The sequence below is a fragment of the Talpa occidentalis genome, unplaced genomic scaffold (genome assembly GCF_014898055.3).
Source record: "Talpa occidentalis isolate TD23 unplaced genomic scaffold, MPIMG_talOcc4v2.1 talOcc4.3, whole genome shotgun sequence".
Lineage (NCBI taxonomy): Eukaryota > Metazoa > Chordata > Mammalia > Eulipotyphla > Talpidae > Talpa > Talpa occidentalis.
Genome location: NW_023603184.1, coordinates 60953178 through 60975014, shown reverse-complemented (window position 1 = coordinate 60975014; position 21837 = coordinate 60953178). Strand labels below are relative to the sequence as shown.

General features: G+C 40.1%; 1 long non-coding RNA gene across 1 annotated transcript; it reads right to left on the bottom strand.

Moving 5' to 3' along the window:
- Nucleotides 1–14223: 14223 nt before the first annotated feature.
- On the bottom strand, nt 14224–21535 carry LOC129146550 (uncharacterized). Its single transcript, XR_008553409.1, has 3 exons — nt 21294–21535; nt 17272–17358; nt 14224–14520 (listed from the first exon to the last, which is right to left on the bottom strand). It is a non-coding gene; the product is annotated as an uncharacterized LOC129146550 (long non-coding RNA).
- Nucleotides 21536–21837: the final 302 nt, after the last annotated feature.

Below are 21837 nucleotides of genomic sequence, written 5' to 3'. Positions count from 1 at the left end.
AATGTAAAACACACTAATAGAGTCAGGAATGATTTCAACTTTTATGTGCAAAGCAACTAGAAAAATGCACTTGCCATTTATATAGGCATGGGGTTCTGTGAGGTAATAAATATGAATCGCTTCCCTCTTCCTCCCTGACATCCCCCACACCCTCATTTAGACACACAGACCCAGGATTTGTTTGCCAAATGAGGGACCCAGACAACAGTCAGCTGAGTTAAAGTGAGTTTGACTTTGCTGGGAAGGCTTGGAGGAAGAAGTGGAACTTGAGAAAGACTTTGAAGTGTGACATGTAAAGAAGAAAAAAAGGCTTCAACTCAAGGATTTTATTCACTGTTTTGTAATCCCCACAATTTTAGTTCACATATGTCCTCGCCTCTTTCGTTGATGTCTTTTGCCATGTAGTCGAGTTGTTTTTGATTAACTTTTGCCCTTTTTTCACATTCATTTGCTTTCATTTTTCTCAAGGAATGTTTATTAAGTAGCAGATATTCCTCTGGGGACACATTAATTTTCTTAGCAATCCATCCCCATTCTAAGTTGGTGTCCTTTAGCTTCTCGTTCCATTTGGCTGCAATCACCACTTTTTTTCCTGTCTCATGGAACATATCTGATGAATTGTGTGCTCTCATTGCTACTATTACAAATAAGAAATGCAACTCCCCACCATCTGCAACATCATTGCTTCCAGAGACACATTAGCTGCATTTAAAACAATAACTCCTTCATAATATTCTAAATGATTCCTTTGGCTCATAAAAGCAGAAATGAACCCAAACTTTCTCTTCCCATTCATATTTTCTTCAGTCAGCACTGAAATAAATATACTGTAAACACAGAGGCCTGCATATATGTAACATTTATTCTTATCATTCTTAATTACCTATTTTTAGTTATTAACCAGTTCCTCCCTTAGCATCTGTATGGAATAACTAGAAGAGTAAATAATAAGTAATTATTTCCGAGTCCTAACTCTCTCCCTCTTTTTCTTTTTTATAATACCCATCTCCTTCTGTTGATTGGTAAAGAAAACAGAGAAAAATCCATTCTTTCTTTGCTAATTTTATGTCATTAACAGATTTCTTCTTTCCTTTTTGTCAACTGATTTCAACCAATAGCTAGGGCTAAAAAATTTACTAATGCATATAGTCAAGTATAGAGAAAACATGATGCAGTAAGTAAAAATAATCATTAAAAAGTCAAGTCAAGAGGAGGCGCAAGGGGTTAAGCACCACGCTATGAAGCTCTCTGCAGCCTATTCAGCACGAGTTCGATCCCCAGCTGGCCAGGGAGCAACCTATATGGAGCAGCAGACCTCTCCTGTCTCACCTACTGCTCCCCTCAGCAGTGTATTTCAGTCAGTCTGCCTGTTCTGGTCCCCACTCTGTCTCTGGTGAATCCTCTCACCACCCCCACCCTGCATCTCTGGACTGTACCCCAGCTCTTGTATGCATAAATAAATAAATCTTAAAAAAAAAAGTCATCAAGGGGCTTTTTACACTTAATTAGTTGTGTTAAGGGCAGCCCCGATACAAAACGGGGTGCCTGATTGTGGGTCCTCACCCGCGCGCTTGAAAGAACTTATCAGTACTCTGCTGCAGGCACACGCGAAAGGTTAATAAAAGATTTACTTACAAGGGAAGGGCAAATGAGGAAATGTACAAGTCAGGGAGAAAAGTTGGAGACAAAATTTTAAATGCGTCCTACCCGATCGTCTGATCTGGAATCCCAAATGGCACTCTGAGAGCTGGCCGCAAGCCAGGAGACATGAAGCTGTTACAGGGCAGGGAGAGGGGCAGCCTAAACCCCGCAAACCTGCCTGCTCTAAATGGGTTCTGCCATCCGCCTCATCAACACAAAACATATGAGACTTTAATGGGAAGGAACTGTAATAAAACTAGGAAACAAGACAGGAAAGGCAAAGAATCTAGTTTCTAAATGAAGCACCCAAAGTTACCCGTCCCCTCATAGGTAAAACTCCATCCAAATGGGATTGGCCTGAGCAAGGCCCCAAAGCTGCCCCAAGTCAAAAGCATCTTCCAGTGGGGACCCACAGAAAAGGGTCAGAAACTGTTATAGGGCAGCCCTGATATTGAACGGGTTGCCTGGCTGTGGGTCCTCACCCGCGTGCTTAAAAGGGACTTATTAATACTCCACTACAGACACACACAAAAGGTTAATAAAAGGTTTATTTACAAGGGAAAAGGAAATAAGGAAAATGTACAACTCAGGGAGAAAATAGGGAAATAAAGTCTTTAATGCGTCCTACCCGACCCACCGGCCTGGAAACCTAAAGGCACTCTCAGAGCTGGCCGGATGCTGCTAGCTGGTGGAAAGCCAAAATGGGGGACCCCTCCAAAGCCCACGCGTCTGCCTTATATCAACCTGGCTGCTTAACCCCACCCTCAGGTCCCAGCCACCTTCCCTTTGGTGGTGATGGGATTTGGAGTTCCCAGTGTCTTTGGCTTTGGCCTGGGGTGGGGGTGGAGTCCACAAAGTCTGTATGGAATTAGCTTTAGGACATCCTTTTCCCCCTAACAATTCCCCCCTTTCACTTTTTGCCACCATTTCCATGGTGATGAAGATCGAATATATGGATGTTGGGATGCAGTCTCAGATGAACATTTTTTATCAGGTTCCAGTGTGAAAGAAAACCAGTCCCTCCAGGTATTTGTCCATTGTGGAAAGCAAAAGTCCTCTATTTTTGGAAAAACAGTTCATCAGTTTAAGCCAAAAAAAAAAAAAAAAAGAAAAAAAGAAAAGAAAACCATCTGGAGGCATTAGCCAAAACAAGACAGCAGATATGCCAAAAGCACAGGAAAAAAAAATCTTAAAATGGTTCAACCGATGTAAAACACAAATTTTCTCAACCTTGATCCCAAACTTTTAACAACATAGCAAAAGTTTGCAAATTAAATTTACTTTTAAACCATTTTTTTTTATTTTTGCATAAAATCACAGGGCAGAAATAACTAACAGTAATTTTTAGCTGGCTTTGTTGAAATACACCATATAGGATCAGAGCAAACTGTTGGCATCCGGTCGATGTAGGCTTTAGGTACAAAGTTGGTCTTATTAGGCCCAACCGGGGCTTTCTTCTTCTCGAGAGTACCAGGCCTTTTTCGTTGGCCGGGTTGTCCTGTCCTGCCAATGGAGGCAAGCTTCCTTACCTTCTTTGGAGGTCTCTGGAACCCTACAAACAAAGTAAACAGGTTCTCCTCTTTTTGGTTTAGCTCTTTTGCAGCACATTATTAGTATGTGAAGTAGAACCTCTATTTCTTATAGAAACAAGAATGTAGCAAATGGCGCCTCTGCACATTACCAAAAAAACACCCAGAAGCACAAACTGCAAAGGGATGGCTTGGAAACCACCGACATATGTATACAGAAGTAAAATCATGTGCCATACAGTAGGTTTAATCCAGTTATTTACAATTATCAAACTGGTGGTAATATTTAACGGAAAAAGGCTACTTAAATTTAAGGCCGGAAAAAAACTGAAAGAACTCAAGTTAAGGATAAAACCACTGAAGTTCATGGTTGAGGCCACGTTTGGGTCAAAACCACACCCACAAGAGCCGGATGCGCGGGAGAAAAAAAATAGACTTTTCAAGACGTGAAACAAAGATTTTCACTGCGAGTCCTGCAGACCTAGTGCACTTTATGGTGACCAATGCAAGAAAAATTACTTTGGGCTGGTCAACCACGGGTGAAGCTTGGAAACCACATTGGGCGCCAGCTGTTATAGGGCAGCCCCGATATTGAACAGGTTCCCGGCTGTGGGTCCTCACCCGCGCGCTTAAAAAGGACTTATTAATACTCCACTACACACACACACAAAAGGTTAATAAAAGGTTTATTTACAAGGGAAAAGGAAATAAGGAAAATGTACAACTCAGGGAGAAAATAGGGAAATAAAGTCTTTAATGCGTCCTACCCGATCCGCCGACCTGGAAACCCAAAGTCACTCTCAGAGCTGGCCGGACGCTGGGAGCTGGCGGAGAGCCAAAATGGGGGCCCCCCAAGGCCCATGTGTCTGCTTTTATACCAAACTTGGCTGCTTAACCCCACCCTCAGGTCCCAGACACCTTCCCTTTGGTCGTGATGGGATTTGGAGTTCCCAGTGTCTTTGGCTTTGGCCTGGGGTGGGGGTGGATCCACAAAGCCTGTATGGAATTAGCTTTAGGACATCATTTTCCCCCTAACAAAACCACTAGACAAGCCCGGGAGGAAAAGAGCAAAATCAACATCAAGACAAAAACCGCCATTGTCACCTCCCCACGGGTCTCACCCACATCTATGTCACCCAGTCCATGACCGAAAGGCAAGCGCAGTTTCTTCACGTGTCTCTCAGCTCCATGTGCCTCCCCCAGGTCTCCTTCTGGCTCCATCATGCTCCTTCCTTCTCAGTCTCCTCTGCAGCCTCTTCTCTCCCTGCTCAGCTCCACCCTCCCTTGGGTGGGGCAGGGAACCTGGAACTATAACAGGGGGGTCCCCAGGAAAGGGGGAGGTTCCAGGTTCCCTGCCCCACCAAAAAGGAGGGTGGAGCTGAGCAGGGAGAGAAGAAGCTGCAGAGGAGACTGAGAAGGAAGGAGCAGGATGAAGCCAGAAGGAGACCTGGAGGAGGCACATGCAGCCTAGAGACACGTGAAGAAACTGCGCTTGTCTTTTGGTCGTGGACTGGGTGTCACAGATGTGGGTGAGAGACCCATGGGAAGGTGACAATGGCAGCTTTTATCTTGATTTTGATTTTGCTCTTTTCCTTCCGGGCTTGTCTGGTTGTTTCTGACCCTTTTCTGTGGGTCCCCACTGGAAGCTGCGTTAGACTTGGGGCAGCTTTCAGGACTTGCTCTGGGCCGATCCCATGGATGGAGTTTTACCTATGAGGGGACGGGTAACTTTGGGTGCTTCATTTAGAAACTAGACTCTGCCTTTCCTGTGTTGTTTCCTAGTTGTATTAAAGTTCCTTCCCATTAAAGTCTCATATGTTTTGTGTTGATGCGGTGGATGGTAGAACCCATTTAGAATAGGCAGGTTTGCAGGGTTTGGGCTGCCCCTCTCCCTGTCCTGTAACAGATTCTCCCCCTTTCCTGGGGACCACCCTGTTAACAAAGCCAGGAGGAGAGCAAGAGAGCGAGCCCCCAAGGCCCACATGTTTGGTTTTTATACCAAACCTGGCTGCTTAACTCCACTCTCAGGTCTCAGCCACCTTCCCTTTGGGGGTGACATTTGTCTTTCCCAGTGTCCTGATGGCTTTGGTCTGGAGTGGGGATGGAGTCCACAAAGCCTGCATGGAATTAGCTCAGGACATCCTTTCCCCCTAACAGTTGTGCCTCCTTTTCTTAAGAATTTCAACTCAGAATTGTGATGAGCAGAATCTGCCCTCACATTTCTGCTCAGCGCTGGATCTGACATTTGGTTATATCTAACGATGGAGAACTGGCAGCTTCTTAAAAAAGGTCCAGCTTTATTGTGTAGTTAACTTACACATTTGTGAGATATTTAAGGTGTGCTTACGGTGAACAATTCCCCTACTTAAGGTCTTTTTTCTTGGAACATCTCAGTTATCTAATATGTTGTCCCTTTGGAGTCTGTGGGTTTGGAGTGCGGTGTCCTTGGGTTCACTCTGGGAAAGGTGTCACCAGAGCTCCCCTTTCAGCGACATGCGGCGAGTTTCCCCATGAATCAGAGATGTTAGTTATATTTAAAGAGCAGGTTTATTAGACAATAAATGACACTTGCACAGACACAAGCAGGCAGGAAGAGATGGCCCGAAAGGGACAGGTTTGCTGAGAGAGGCCTGCATGGTCGTAGGCGGACGGCCTTGAGGAGAGCGGCCTCTGCTGAGGGAGGTCAGTAAAGAGAAGCCCCAGAAGGTGCAGGTCACAGGCAGGCAGAGGAGAGAGTTGGTGAAAAGAGACACCTGCATAGGCACAGGTGGGCAGAGGGAGTGCTGCCCAGAGCCAGAGACTGCACTGATAGAGTCCTCTTCTCTTTGGGAGGGGTCAAGCCTAAAGAGCCTTCTTGTTAATTGTTGATTTTGGATAACTCTGAGGAATCTGAAAGGGACTGGAGATTCTACAATGGGCTCAATCTCCAAATCTTTACCCTTGGGCCTGTGCTCAAGACACTCCCTACAGCAGTCTGATAACTGCTTGGATCTTCTGCTTTGTAATCTGGCATTGGTGCCTAAGGGTCTTGGTTTCCATAGCTGTGTGGATGGCTATGCTAATCCATTTTACCCCCACCTCCTGCTCTAGGCATTTTGTGAGCCAGGTATGCACCTCCTTTTCAGTTTTTCTATTCCTGTCTTCCAACACAACGCAGCGCTCTTAACTGTAGTCATGTTTTACATCAGACCATCAGACTATTCATCTTATAGCCAAAAGATTGTCTACTTTTACCAACCTCTCCCTATTTTCCTCACCCAAGCTGCTGGTAATCTGTTTTCTACTCTCTGTTTCTGTGATTTTGAGTGATTTTTGGTTTGTTATTGTTTGTTTTTAGATTTGTATTTAGCAGCAATACCAAGAAATATTCGTCTTTCTCCCTCTGGTTTATTTCACTTAGCCTGCTACCCCAGCTCCTTTATGGCTACCTGTTGCCATACCTTAACTCAAATAGAGTAGAACGGCATGGTGTGCAGATAATAGGATTTTTCACAGCCTCCTTCAAAGCACTGCTGCTGGCCCATGCTAGCAGAGCAGGATGAAGGGGAACACTGCCTCAGCCTTGGCACTGGCAGTAGCCATTCTTGTTCCCTCTCAGAGACCACATTTCTGTCTGCATGTCCTCCTGCAAAGTGACAAGGCTTTAGAGTTTAACCCAGTTGCATTCATTTGCATGAAAAAGGAACTGTCAGGGAGCTGTTTATAGAGAGCTAAGCAGATATATCTGTGGTCTTCAAAATAAAGCCCAGGCTGTTCCAAATGTGATTACAAATCCAATTCAGTGAAAACATTCAACTCCAATCTTAAAACTGCATCATCATGACACAATATCTTACTCAAATATGTAAAAATCCACTTTACATGGTGAATTGTTCAGGGAAAGACTGTCTCAAATGGGATGCAACAATTTTTCCAACTATACTATCAACAATTTAATAAAAGTAAATGCAACAGACAACTGAGGGACAGCAATGAAGTCCAGGACAGCCCCAAAGTGAAACATATCTGAAGAGTTTGCAGGGTGGATGGAATCCATAATTTTTTAAAAAAGATTTATTTAGGCATATGAAAAAATGTTCAACATCACTTGTAATCAGGGAAATGCAAATCAAAACTACCATGAGATACCATCTTACACCAGTGAGAATGGCACATATTAAAAAAACTAGCAACAACAAATGTTGGCGAGGTTGTGAAGAAAAAGGAACTATCCTGCACTGTTGGTGGGAGTGCAAACTGGTCCAACCACTATGGAGAGCTGTGTGGAGATTTCTGGACCTACTAAACATAGAGCTTCCATATGATCCAGCAATTCCACTCCTAGGTATCTACCCAAAGGACACAGAAACATCAATTCCAAAGAGCACCTGCACCCCTATGTTTATAGCAGCACTGTTTACAATAGCTAAGCTTTGGAAACAACCCAAATGCCCAAAAATAGATGACTGGATCAAGAAGATGTGGTCCATATACACCATGAAATATTACTCAGCATTCAAAAAAGATAAACACATGCAATTTGCAGCAACATGGATGGCGCTGGAAGGGATCATGCTCAGCGAAATAAGCCAAAAAAAAAAAGAAAAATACCGGATGGTCTCACTCATAGCAGGAATCTAGAAAACTTAAATAAGGGACCAGGAAAATGAATAACTATAAGAAAGTGAAAATCAGAATCAACAAAAAACTATGAAACAGAGAAACTTTTGGGGGGGTGGGGGGCGGGAGGGGAGGGATTGGGATCAGAAAGGGGGGTTGCAACTGTATGGGGAATATAAAAATAAAATTTATTAAAAAAAAGATTTATTTATTTATGCATACAAGAACTGGGGTACAGGCCAGAGTTGTGGGGGAGGGGGTAAGAGGATTTACCAGAGACAGAGTAGGGAGCAGAACAGGCAGAAGGACTGAAGACACTGCTGAGGGGAGCAGTGGGCAAGACAGGAGAGGTCTGCTGTGCCATGTGGGTAGCTCCCTGGCTGGCTAGGAACTGAACCCGTGCTGCAGATGCTGCAGATAGCTTCACAGTGCTGCACTCAACCCGCTGCACCTCAAAGAGGCCCTAGAATCCAAAATTTTTTAAGAGAGGTAAAGGAGTTCTTCTTCTACTTCCTTAGTAGCAGAGTTGGAGGCATAACGAGAGTCAGCTATAAATCACCCAGCATGTTTCAAAGCCAATTTCCAAGGCCAATATCCAAGTATCTGTAAGATAGGGCTACGTAAGAAGATAAAAATAGCAAATGAACTGTGGCTGACGTACGTACTTACTTGACAAACTGAGAGCATTTGCTATCTCATAACCTGAAAGAGACAGATAACTTTCCCTTCTTCCACAAAGTAAGTGTGCATTGGAGTAGGAGAGAGACCCACAAGGGGTAGGGTTTATGCCAGGTCCTCAAAATAAACATGGCACATGGGTACCAAACCTAAATGTCAGATATGGTAAGAAACATTAGGGCAGGAACCCAAGAACTATTTCTGGACCCAGAAGAGACAATTTTTTGGGATGATCAGGAATACGTTCGACCCAGCTGTGGCAGTCAAGAAATTGGAATATGAGGCTGGCTAAATGTTTTACCATTTCACACCTAAGGACCAAATCAGAATGACTATAATTTGCTAAAACAAATCCAGTTTTATTTCACACCACAGGTTGGTGTGAGTGAGAGAAACATGGATTATTATAAAACTTAAAAATTACCAAAGTGGTCATACCTGGCCTAGCTATTGTTGAAGGACACCAGTGAAACCAAAGGGCTTAATTTTTCTTTATTTTCTCTTATTTTAAGTAGTTGAACAATCTATAGGGAACTAAATCTTGTTCCAAATTCTACCTTATTCACCTATTAGTTTTGCGCCCTTGTGGAATTGCTTAGTTGTGTAAATTTCAGTTTTCTAATAGAAAAAAACAGGGGAGAAGATTTTAAGCAATATAATATCTAAACATCCATAGATGTAATTATCTATAGATATTAGATATCTAGAAATACTTTTAAATTGTATACATTTACATATATGTAGATATGTATGTATCTGTATCTATACTACATATATCAGAAAATACTTGAATATTTTCTGATCTATTTATTATTATTGATTTGTTTATCAAGTCCTTTACAGAATCTAATGGTCAAGGTTACTGTTTCTTTAGTGGGAGAAGCAAGGTAACAATGACCCCATAGATGCTTGTTTAGATAATGTGTGTCTTATTCTCTTACTTGTCTTTATAGCCTCCCGATGATGATTTCACCTCTCAAAGCACAAGCCTCTAGCCTAGAGGTAGCCTTCATAGATAACTTGCACTTAGATTGTAAACTTCTAGAGAAAATGAATGGTGTCTTAGTTACCTTGTATATCTAATATCTGCCACAGATTTTGGAATTTAGTGAGGACTAAGAAAGTGCAGTCTGGATAATCAAATGAAGTTATACGCCACAACAGCTTTAGTTATGAGGATTTTAAATGGTGTCATATAAAAGTTAACGTGTCTTTTAGATCCAAAATCTGAAAAAATACAAATCTCTTCAAATTGAGTTTTCATAAAGAATGGCATCTTTCCAAGATAAATTTTTAAAAGTGTATTCATTGCTGCCAGTTGGCTACTGTTTAGAAATACCCTGCAGGACTCACAACTGAGTCTATGTGGTTTACCAAGGCCAGTTTTTCTTGGCACCCATGCCAGCTTTCATTGGCAGAGCTTGAATTACAATCTGTGCCCTTCCCCCACCACCTCCACAGCACCTTTGGACTGCCAAAATCTGTGATCTCTGGTCAGTTTCTTAGTCTCTCAGCCCCCACTTCGTGCCTGGCTTTTCAATCTCTAAGCCAGTTTCTATAAATTCTTCCTAAGAAGAAACATATGCCAAATGTTGGGCTTATTCTTTATGCTCCCATTCTTTCTAGCATCCTAACCCCTGAAGTCTTGGCTATTTCAATTTTTCTGAACCTAATTCTTTTCTCTCCAGGACTGTAATATTGCCACCATCTTTGGTGTAACATTGCTGTAATATTGCCAGCTTCTCAGCCTCTTAAAACACAATGGACTACAGTGGACTGTGGGTGCCTTCGTGGTGGGTGTGGCATATTGACATGCATATGAAAGGCATGACCCTATACCTCTGAATCATAGTGTTACAAATCAACGTTATCTCAAAAAAAAAATTAAAAACTGCTTTCAGCCTGTAGAGACTTTGAATATGTAAAGTCTTTGAGGGGCAAGAAAGTGGGGTAGGATGGAAGACATATCATTGGGTATTTTCCATTTTGCTAGGATCCTTATTTCTAAATCCCTTGTAATTTTGATAGCTTCCAAATGCCTAAAAATATTTTTTGATGCATATATATTTTGCATTTTCCTAACTTTCAAAGATTATAACTTTGGACTTTCTTTTCTATTTTAGCAATGTATTTTATCCTACTCTCTAACTAGCTTCTAGCCTATTAGTCCAAATCCCTATATTGTTCAGATAATGACCTAAAAAATTCTTTTCTGTTATAGGTTCAACTATCTTTTGTTATTTGCTCCCCCCATCAGAGCTCACTCAATCCTATTCACCTTACTGATGCCATGGGAAGGTTTAAATGCGAAAGTAGGTTCTCATTCTACATGTTTAGTTTCTTTATCAAAGAATTTGTCACATTTCCCAGTCTCTAAGATCAATTTTTCACTTCAGTCCTTCGCTTGACCATGAAACCAATGCAATGTAGTTTAGGGTCAATTTTTTGACAACAATCTACCTCCAGAGTTGACTTCTACAGATGTCACAGTAAATAGCAAGAATTATTACAATCAACAGACATGAAATTTTGAGCACATTAATATAAGGAAAACTCTTGCTCATATCATATCCAGATGGGACTGGGAAACTGCCCAGGGTTGCTCCTTTCGGTAGTGACTAGGTTTTAGGCCTCTTCCTTCCCTGGCCATGCTATCCAGAATTTAGAGCCTGCCATGCCTTGGCAGAAAAAACTAGAGCTATAGGATACTGGGGTTTTGTTTGTTTAGTTAACCCTGAAAATAATGTACACAACTTCCTCCTATAAAATCTTGGCCAGGAGTTGTCACAGGACTAACTAGATGCATGAGGCCTAAGAAGAGCGGGGACATATTCTCCACCATAGGTCATACCCTAAACAAACAAGTCCCTGAACATCAAACCTGGAAAGAACATTTACCTTTATGGAGAAACACATTAAAGCAGAAAGAGCTAAATTTATAATTTTCCCTGTCCATTCACTATTGTCTTCCAGCTAACAGACAGTTTTACTAATGCCATTGAGTTCAAGCAAAACAACTGCTATTATCTGGAAGAATCCAGATTTCTAAGGATTGGCAGGTTATTTAACTCTGTTTTAACTTTTGGTTATATTTATGCAAAGCATTTAATTTGTCATGATGATTTCCTATAATTAAACACTCAATTTCATCAGATTGCTCCCCATTATATTCAGAGCATGAATAATTATCAGGAACTTAAAGCAGAAGACTAAAAGTTCTATGTTTTTGATGGATATGTAAGGAAAGAATTGGACTCAGCAAGGGACTTAATGTAGTATATACACATATCGGTTCTCAATGATGCAAACCTAAAACTTATAAAATGTTATAATGACATACATTTTCAATAAAAATGCTAAAAAGGATTCATAAATGAGAACATAATTTCTTTATTTTATAACATAACTAATAATAGTTGAAAAAAATATATGACTAGTATGCCTTTTGGACCAGATGGCTAATTATTTAAAACAAATGATGAGAGACCAATTTGCTATCCATGTAAGTGTAATGACTGCATTGCCTTGAGGACACACAACTTTCAGTCTGTAAATTTAGAGTTTGACCTTCATGCCTACTGTGCATCCCCATTCTTAAATAGCAATGCTCAGTTTTCATATGTATTTTAATGTTATGCCACATTTCGAATTAGAGAACATAACTGCAAGATTAACTTGATGTTTAGTCTCATATGCATTTTCTCTTCTCTTTTTTCCTCCTTGTGCAGTGTCCCTTCTGTTTCTATTCAGCCTGAAAGTACCAATTTAGTTCTTCACTGCTCTGTCTTTGAAGCATGTCTAGGGTGTGCTTTTCCTATCAGTAAATTCCTATATAGATCCCCTCATGGGCACATTCACATTGAGTCTTTTTCATAGTTCTTTAGCCTCAAGTGCAAAAGCATTTGACTCTAGTTGTGTGTGTATTTTTAAATATATGCACATAGATAAATACATTTATGAAATAAGTTACAGATAAAGAGATTGATAATTATCTTATTGTTTTTATTTTATTGTTTTTCTTTAATATTAATATTTGTTTTAAAAAAATAACCATCAATCCAAATGACATACTAATTGTATAATTTTTTTCAATTACTATTAGTTATGTTATAAAATAAAGGAAATATGTTCGCAGTTATAAATCCTTTTTAGTACTTTTTATTGAAAATACATATCATTTGGGCCTCCCTGGTGGCTGAGGGGCTAAAGACAGCACTATCAAGCTACTTCCAGCCATTGTAGCACTGAGTTTGATCCCTGGCAGGCAAGGGAACAACCCACATGCAGCAGCAGGCCTCTCCTGCCTCACCCACTGCTCCCCTCAGCAGTGTGTTTCAATACATCTGTCTGTTCTGCTCCCCATTCTGTTTCTGGTGAATCCCCTCACTCCCTGCACTGCTGACCTACACCCCAGTTCTTCTATGCATAAATAAATAAATCTTTAAAAAAAAGGAAATACATATCATTTTAACATTTTATAAATTTCAGGTGTGTATCATTGAGAATCAATGTTTATATTAAGTCCATTGCTGGGTCCAATTCTCTTCTTATATATCCATCAAATACATAGAACTTTTAGATTCTTTTAAGTTTCTGATAAGCATTAACTAATATTCTCTAATATTAACAATTTAATATTAACTCAGTATATCATGGTCACAGGTAATGGTGGAAGGTATATAGAAGAGAACAAAGGATTTCTACATAGAATAAGTAATACATCATGTAATTAACAGAAAGCTATAACTCTGCCTACTCTTGCTAAGATTATATTGAAAGAGGAGTCTGAGGGGGACCAGGGCTTAATTTAAATGTAGAAGACCAATAAGAACTCTTCAGAAAAGCCCTCCAACAGTGAATGTGACAATGAAGATAAGAGATCCAGGCTCCTCTTTTGGGTACTTTTGTTTGCATATTCCATGGAGGGAAAGAGAGAGGAGGTTCATTTGGCAATCACTCCACCTAATATTCTTCTGTTGTCTTAATAATTTAGAAGTCTGTACCTTCTCTAATTTCTCATAACTATAAGTTGTAAAAGTAAATTATAGTTTTGATGTAATTACTAAAGTGCATGAAATTTTATCTCATTTATTACACGTCCTGAATTACATAATCTCAAAAGTGTTTTGATGTATATTTCGCTAACATCCCCATGTGATAGACTTGAACAAATTCACAGGACGGGACATTTGACTTAGGCCATTCCAGGAAGTTCATTTGAGTGATAAGAAAGAATACTAGTCAATTGCTTCTGACAGCATTTGAACACACACCCTATGTTTGAAAAGCAGCCTTTCTTGAGGGACTGTTTTTATTATTTCTGATTGTCTTTTTGTAAAATCCATTCATGTCTATAAATCAAGCAAGAAAACTAAGGACATGAGAGCGGGAGGAGTATTGAGTCAGTTTGTCTAGGTTGTCAGAAGAAATTGAAAGAGCAATAAAACAGAGAAAGTTGGGTTTCAGGTAACTAAGCTCCGATGGGCAAATCCATGACTCATAATTGCTCTTAACTGCAAGAGACTGAACCTACTCTGTAAATAACCTCTGGGTGCTAATAAGCAATTCTGAGGATCTTTTCCTAGGTATCCCAAAGAGTGATGCATGGAAGAGGCTTCTGTGAGATGCTCAAATTAAGTGTTCCCTGTCAGGCTAAATGAGATTGAAATACCTTGAGCCAAATAGCTTTTATTGGTTAGAGTAAATGATCCACTGAAAAGTTCAAAAAGGACAAAAAAGAAAAGGAAGTAAGTTCAAAATAGAGTAGTTTAAACAATAGTTTATTTTGATAATATAGCAGTCTACTTCTTCAAAGATGGCAGGACAATCTTGCCCATAATTTTATCTGGGGTCTCAAATTCCTTCACTTTGTTGCTGTAAAAACCAGTATTCATCCATGTGGCGGAAAGTGGGCAATTATGACATTTATGTGTCAGGCCGTGGAAAGGGAAAAACTGTCAAAGACCAAGGAAAGAGGTCTTTTTCTTTTCATGTTTGAGAAAGCCAAGAAATTGCTCAGGAACATTTTACTCACATTTCATTGTTCCAAACCGAACTACACTGTTGTATCTAGCTGCAAGAGAAATGGAAAAAAAAAATCATATGTTTTAGAAGAACAAACAAACATACTTGGAGGGATACTAGTCTAGTGTAACAGACTGAACCTGTACACTACCTCTTTGTCTCCAGACTCTTCCATCCCATATAAATGTCTTTCACCCACACCCCCCAAAACAAAGGTAGTGAAGGAAAGGATAAACAGCTGGGGCTACATCAAATTAAAGAACTTCTGTATAGCAAAAGAGACATTAACCAAAACAAAGAGAAACCCCACTGATTGGGAGAAAATTTTTGCACACAATACTAATGATAAGTGACTGATCACAAAAATCTACAAAAAACTGAGATGATGCAACAAAAAGAAAGTAAATAACAGTAAAAAAATGTGTAGGGCCTCTCCTGGTGGCACAGCGATTGAGCGCTGGGCTGCGAAGCTGCCCCCAGCCTCTGCAGCACTGGTTTGATCCCCGGCCACAGGCGAGGGTCCCACATGGCACACAGACCTCTCCTGCCACCCGCTGCTCCCTCAGAAGTGTATTTCATCTGTTTGCCTGTTCTGTTCCCCGCTCTGGCTTTGGTGAATTCTCTCACCCTCCCACACTTCTGACTGTACCCAGTGCTTGTATAAATAAACAAACAAACAAACAAACAAATAAATAAATAAATCCTTAAAAAAAAAAAAAAAGGGCAGCAAAGCTAAAAAGAAACTTCTCCAAAGAGGAAATGCAAATGAACAGGCATATGAAAAAAATGTTCAACATCACTTGTAATCATGGAAATACAAATCAAAACCATCTTACACCAAATGAGATACCATCTTACACCAGTGAGAATGGCACATATTAAAAAATACTAGCATCGGGCCTCCCCGGTGGCTCAGCGGTTGAGCGCTGGGTTGTGAAGCTGCCCGCAGCCTCCGGGCGCCGGTTTGATCCCCAGCTGCATCCCGGCCACAGGAGGAGGGTACCACATGGCACGCAGACCTCTCCTGCCGCCTGCTGCTCCCCTCAGCAGTGTACTTCGGTCCCTCTGCCTGCTCTGCTCCCCGCTCTGGCTCTGGTGAATTCTCCCGTGCCTCTGACTGTACCCAGTGCTTGTATAAATAAATAAATAAATCTTAAAAAAAAAAAAAAATACTTAAAAAAAAAAAAAAAACTAGCATCAACAAATGTTGGCGAGGATGTGGAGAAAAAGGAACTCTCCTGCACTGCTGGTGGGGGTGCCAACTGGTCCAACCACTATGAAAAGCTGTCTGGAGTTTCCTCAACTAACTGAAAATGGAGCTACCATATGATCCAGCAATTCCACTCCTAGGGATCTACCCAAAGGACACAGAAACATTAATTCAAAAGGACACCTGCACCCCTATGTTTATAGCAGCACTGTTTACAATAGCTAATCTTTGGAAACAACCCAAATGCCCAAAATAGATGACTGGATCAAGAAGATGTGGTACATATCCACAATGAATATTACTCAGCAATCAAAAAAGATAAACTCATGCAATTTGCAGCAACATGGATGGAGCTGGAAGGGATCATGCTCAGTGAAATAAGCCAGAAAGAAAAAGAAAAATATCAGATGGTTTCACTTATAGGAGGAATGTATAGGATCTAAATTAGGGATCAAGAAAAAAAAAGTAATAGCAATGAAGTAAAAATCAAAATGAACAGGCAACTATAAACCAGAGACATTCTGTAGGGGTGGGGGGAGAAGGGAATAGGATCAAAACCTGTATGGGAAGAACACAAGGGACTATGGTGATGCTTCATGGGTGAATGGGTCATGTGAATTTCACAGGGACTATAACCGAGATGAAAATGCAAACATTGTACAAAAATGAAAAATGAAGTATAAAATATACAAAATAAAATATTAAATAAATAAATGCCTGTCACCATCATTATGGTCTACTTGAATTGATTAAACTTACAAACTATGAGGTCAAAGATTTTCTGTCTTGTTCTGTGTGACCCTGCACCTAAAATCAGTAAGAGCTCTGGCCTGCCTTCTCCTATGAAAGTCAGTAGAGCAACATAAAAACTTCACAATTTTCTAGCCACACACGATCCACATAGTTCATCAAGTGAGAATTTGCCTGGGTAACCCACAATGGGCTGTGAAATACAGAACCATGGAAAGCTGGGGGTCTAAAACTTGACAACTGGCTTCCAGACTTTAGACACTGAATTATATTTCAAAATTCACAGTGTGATTGACTTCAACACAGTATTCTTGAGTAAAATAATAAACCAAGTATTTAAAAAGATTAATGGCAAATAAAAACTCTAAAACTACTCGTGCAGCAAGCCAAATAGCTCAATCTGTATCAAATTCTTGTCAGAGACTGTGATGTGATCATTTTTATATAAAAAAAGTCCCTGTAAATTGCCATGTGATTAAACCAGAATCATTTATTTACATAGTCTAATTTGGAAGACATCTAACATATGTTTTCCAGTCTATTTAATTTCCCTAAGTACTCTCTTGGACGTTTTTGTATTAACAAGACATTTTTTTTTTATTATATCTTATAGCCTTGAATAATTTGGTCATAATAGAAATGATTAATGAGTCCAAATAGAGATTTGGACTATAGGAGCATCACCTATACAGAAGCTGTTTTTCACCCGAGGTAAAGGCTTTCCAGAATAATGGAGAGATTTCCTGCAGAGGTTACTTGAAAAGTCAAAGCGGCATTACGGAGCCTCCATTGAGCTCTGTGTGAAGATATACAGCACATTAAGTATCTTGTGAAGAATACCTCGACCGGAGTTTTTATGCTCACATCTGTCTTCTCAGCTGTCAAAAAAAATCTCTTGATTGCTTGCCAGTCTTTTTCCTATGGTCCCTGGGTAACCAGAACAAATAATGATAAAATACCTTTGTCAGATACCTAAGCCAACTCTCTCTTACAGCCCTGCAGTCAAGTGAAGCCTGTAAATCCTCCCCCCACCATAAAAACAGCCTGGTTTGGCCTCCCCCTACTGGACCCTCCACCTCCCCAACATGTGGTGCTGACTGTTGTCTGCTACTCCAGGGAAACAATAGTCTTAGAAAAGAGAGGGGCTGGACATGGCAGTTTATCTGCTCTAAAGTGTCACTTGTCCTCATACTTTGTGATTGCCAGATTGGTCCAGAGGGCGCTACAGGTAGAAGTGGGGGAGTCCGTGTGGGAGGGACTATGTCTTCAGGGCAGAAGTCAATTACTCTGAGTTACTCATTTACTCAGTTACTCATTTGAATATTTTGTGAAGGAAAAAGTTCGTTTGGAGGTGGGTTAATAGTATACCTACAGAAACAAAATTGGAGGAAAAAGTAGATAATCTGCCAGAACAAAAAAAAATCTCTTCATTTAGTCATTCTGTTATTTGTTTTGTTTTGATATAAATAGGCATGGAATTGACAGAGTTATCTTTAGTGCTGTTATAAAAGTTTCCATATTTCCCCCTTCTAATAACATGGTATCATTGAACTTCCTTACTCTCTTTAAAGTCAGCGAGTCTACCATGACTTGCTTTTGGTCCATGAGATTGTAGCTGTCAAGGCATAGAATGTCTGATTCTCACTGTTTCCAAAAAAAAAAAAAAAATCCCTGTTCATGTTCAACAAGAACCCTTTATTCCTTCCCCATTGCATTTCCATAGACTCCCCTTCCTTCATAAATCCTTAGTAGAGCTATGCACCAGTCTGAAAGATTGCCTTGTTTATGGCAACTGCCAGACTGGCATCCTCACTGTCCCGGCTCTGGGGTATTAGAAAATGAATGACATGGAGAGCAGTGCAGCTGGTTTAACACCAAGTTCTGTTGATAAAGGTAAAAGGCAGTCATTCACCAAGTCAAAGTTTTTTTTTTTAATCTTTTTAAAAGTTTTTTTTTATTTATTTGTGCATATAAGAACTGGGGGGTAGGCCAGCAGTATAGTAGGGGGTGAGAGGATTCACCAGAGACAGAGTGGAGAACAGAACAGGCAGAATAGGCGGATCTACTGAAATACACTGCTGAGGGGAGTTGCAGGTGAGACTGGAGAGGTCTACTACATCATGCGGGTCAGTTCCCTGGCAGGGGGTCGAACTCATGCTTTAGTGGCTGGCAATAGCTTGATAGCCCTTTGACTTTAACCTCTGTGCCACCAGGGAGGTCCCCAGAGCTTCTTTTTATTTATTTATTTATTTATTTATTTATTTATTTATTTATTTATACAAGCACTGGGTACAGTCAGAAGCACGGGAGGGTGAGAGAATTCACCAGAGCCAGAGCGGGGAGCAGAACAGGCAGAAGGACAGAAGTACACTGCTGAGGGGAGCAGCGGGCCACAGGAGAGGTCTGTGCACCATGTGGGACCCTCGCCGGTGGCCGGGGATCGAACTGGAGCTGCAGAGGCTGCGGGCAGCTTCGCAGCCCAGCACTCAACCACTGCGCCACCAGGGGAGGACCAGCCCACAGCTTAGTTTTAAAGAACAACTTCTTTTAAAGAAATTTAATCTCTCAGTAGTTACTATTTTGTTTTAAATGATACACATTCTGTAACACCAGGGTCCTGTGACTCAGTGTATAGTTACCTACAAAGGAAAGGTCATCGTTCTGATTTTAGTCCTTATGGTTATCTTGGAGGACAAAGAAAAATAAAATATGATAATGGGATACAGAGAAAAATGTAGGTCCATGAGAGAATAAAATTCTCTGAAAGGTAAAGTATATAATTTCACAAAATAATTATAAGTAGTAGGCACCAAGTGACACAGATATATCAAAAGAGGTCAGAGAGCTGATTTTAGATGCCATGGAGGTGGTTGTGGAAAAATAGAGTGTGATTATTTGAATGTGACACACAGAGAAATAAAAATGACCTTTAGAATATCTCTGACATGGGAGTCACATTACTATTATTTTAGGTTTTCATGAGGTAGGACTGACAAACGTTTGCTAAGCTTTCTAATTTTGAAGTTAAATACAGGAATTTAGGCCAGAGAGTTCAGTTCAAATATCTTTCCAAAGAAGAATAATATACTTGCACTATGAAGGATAGAAAGAGTGAGAAAAGCAAAGATCAGGAGGTAGTATATGCACAATCATGACAGCTGAAAAGCACCAAAATATTTGTGGTAAAATAATACTAAATAGTACCAACTGAATATTTCATAGCCATGGAATAAGCAACAAACTTTATACATGAATTGAACCACTTATGTTTCTCAGCTCTATAAGCTAAGTTCTTTACCCCCACTTTATAGGTGTGAGAACTAGGACATAAACAGGATAACACATGCAAAGGGGACATTGTTGCTTAACTAAAGAGGAGATTTTGGTAAGGAATGAACTGTCGATAAGGATAGAAATCTAGAATAGATCTGTTGATGGGAAAACTTCAAATGTCAGGCAAAAGAGATGAGATGGGTTAAATTTGAAATATATTGAGTATGCTTTCAAGGTATTTATACTCTTGTTAAAAAAGGTATATATTAGCAAAGATTACAAAGATAACGTGCCATAAAAGATATTTCATATATAAATATACATATACAGATCTAGCACTGATAAAACATGGGAGGTAACAACTTCATGTTGAATTAATAAAAAGAGAAATAAAGCTTAGCTAAACTTTAAAAGGTCTGAAAATTTGAAATGAATTATTCTATACTCTAAATTGGTTACAAATACCTGGGATAAGTTTATTTCTGAAAGCAAAGAGATTTCAGCATGTTCATTTTAGCATGTTCATTTCAGGATGCACTGGATGACTTGTCAAGGATGAATGAGGGCAGAGTTTTCAGCCACAAGTAGAGTGTATGCTTTCTAACCTTAACTTTTTCCATTTATTTGTTGGGAGAACCAAGATTTGTATCTCATTATAGAGAATAAATACCTATGCTTTAGGAAAAATATAACCATTTTAATCTGGTTGATCAAAATTTCTGTCTTAAAAACAAGAAAACTTTGTATTAATTAGTCTTTTTCCTGGTCCCTTATTTTTCTTTTTCTTTCTGACTTATTTCACTGAGCATGATCCCTTCCAGTCCCATCCATGTTGCTGCAAATTGCATAAATTTATCTTTTTTGATTGCTGAGTAATATTCATTGTGTATATGTACCACATCTTCTTGATCCAGTCATCTATTTTTGGGCATTTGGGTTGTTTCCATAGTTTGCCTATTGTAAATAGTGCTGCTATAAACATAGGGGTGCAGGTGCTCTTTGGAATTGATGTTTTTGTGACCTTTGGGTAAATACCTAGGAGTGGATCATATGGAAACTATGTTTAGTAGGTCCAGAAATCTCCACACAGCTCTCCATAGTGGTTGGACCAGTTTGCACTCCCACCAACGTGCAGGAGAGTTCCTTTTTCTCCATAACCTCGCCAACATTTGTTGTTGCTATTTTTTTTAATATGTGCCATTCTCACTGGTGTAAGATGGTATCTCATTGTAGTTTTGATTTGCATTTCCCTGATTAAAGTGATGTTGAACATCACATCATTTTTTCATCTGCCTGCTGGCCATTTGCATTTCCTCTTTAGAGAAGTTTCTTTTTAGCTCTTCTGCCAAGCAACTATGGACCAGAGACACACTGGGGGGGCGGGAAGTGGCAGGGAGAGGAAGGATTAGGGTCAAAATAAGGGGGGTGGGAATTGTATGGGGAATATAACCAAAATGAAAATGCATACATTGTGCAAAAATGAAAAATGATGTAAGAATTATATAAAATAAAATATTAAAAAAATAAAATAATAAAACAACTGATGCATTTTTATAAAAAAAAAAAAATAAGAAAACCCTGTGGATTACCTTTTAGATATGATCTTCGGTATGTGGTGCTTTCCAGGCAGCCACTCTAAGGATGATATTTTATTACACTTCTTGTAAAAAGATTATAGAGGATAGTGAACCTGTTTTCTGTTGTGTCTTTCCATTCTAAAAGCTTGTATTACTGTTACCAGAACCCAGCTGCCTCAGCGGCAGGAGCTGCCTCAGTGGTGGGAGCCCACAGCAGCAGTGGTCTCTCACCTCCTGCTGCACAGTAAGTCAGGTGTGACAGTTGCTCCTCAGAACACAGCAACCACCCTTTTACTTCTCAGGTGATGGACTGGACCAATCAGGTGCAAGCAATGAGCTGACTGGCGTTAAATGGTCCAAACAGCCACAAGATTGAAACATGGTCCAATCAGACTTGTGGGTGTGCCATCCTGAAAGAGAATATAAGCCGGGGTCGGAAGAAGCTGGAAAAAACAGACTGTTCCAGTCTCCAAAGAAAGAAAGGGAAGACATTATTTCTGACCTCTGAAGAAAGAAAGAAGGACCAGAGTGGAAAGAAGACGAAAGAAAGGGAGCA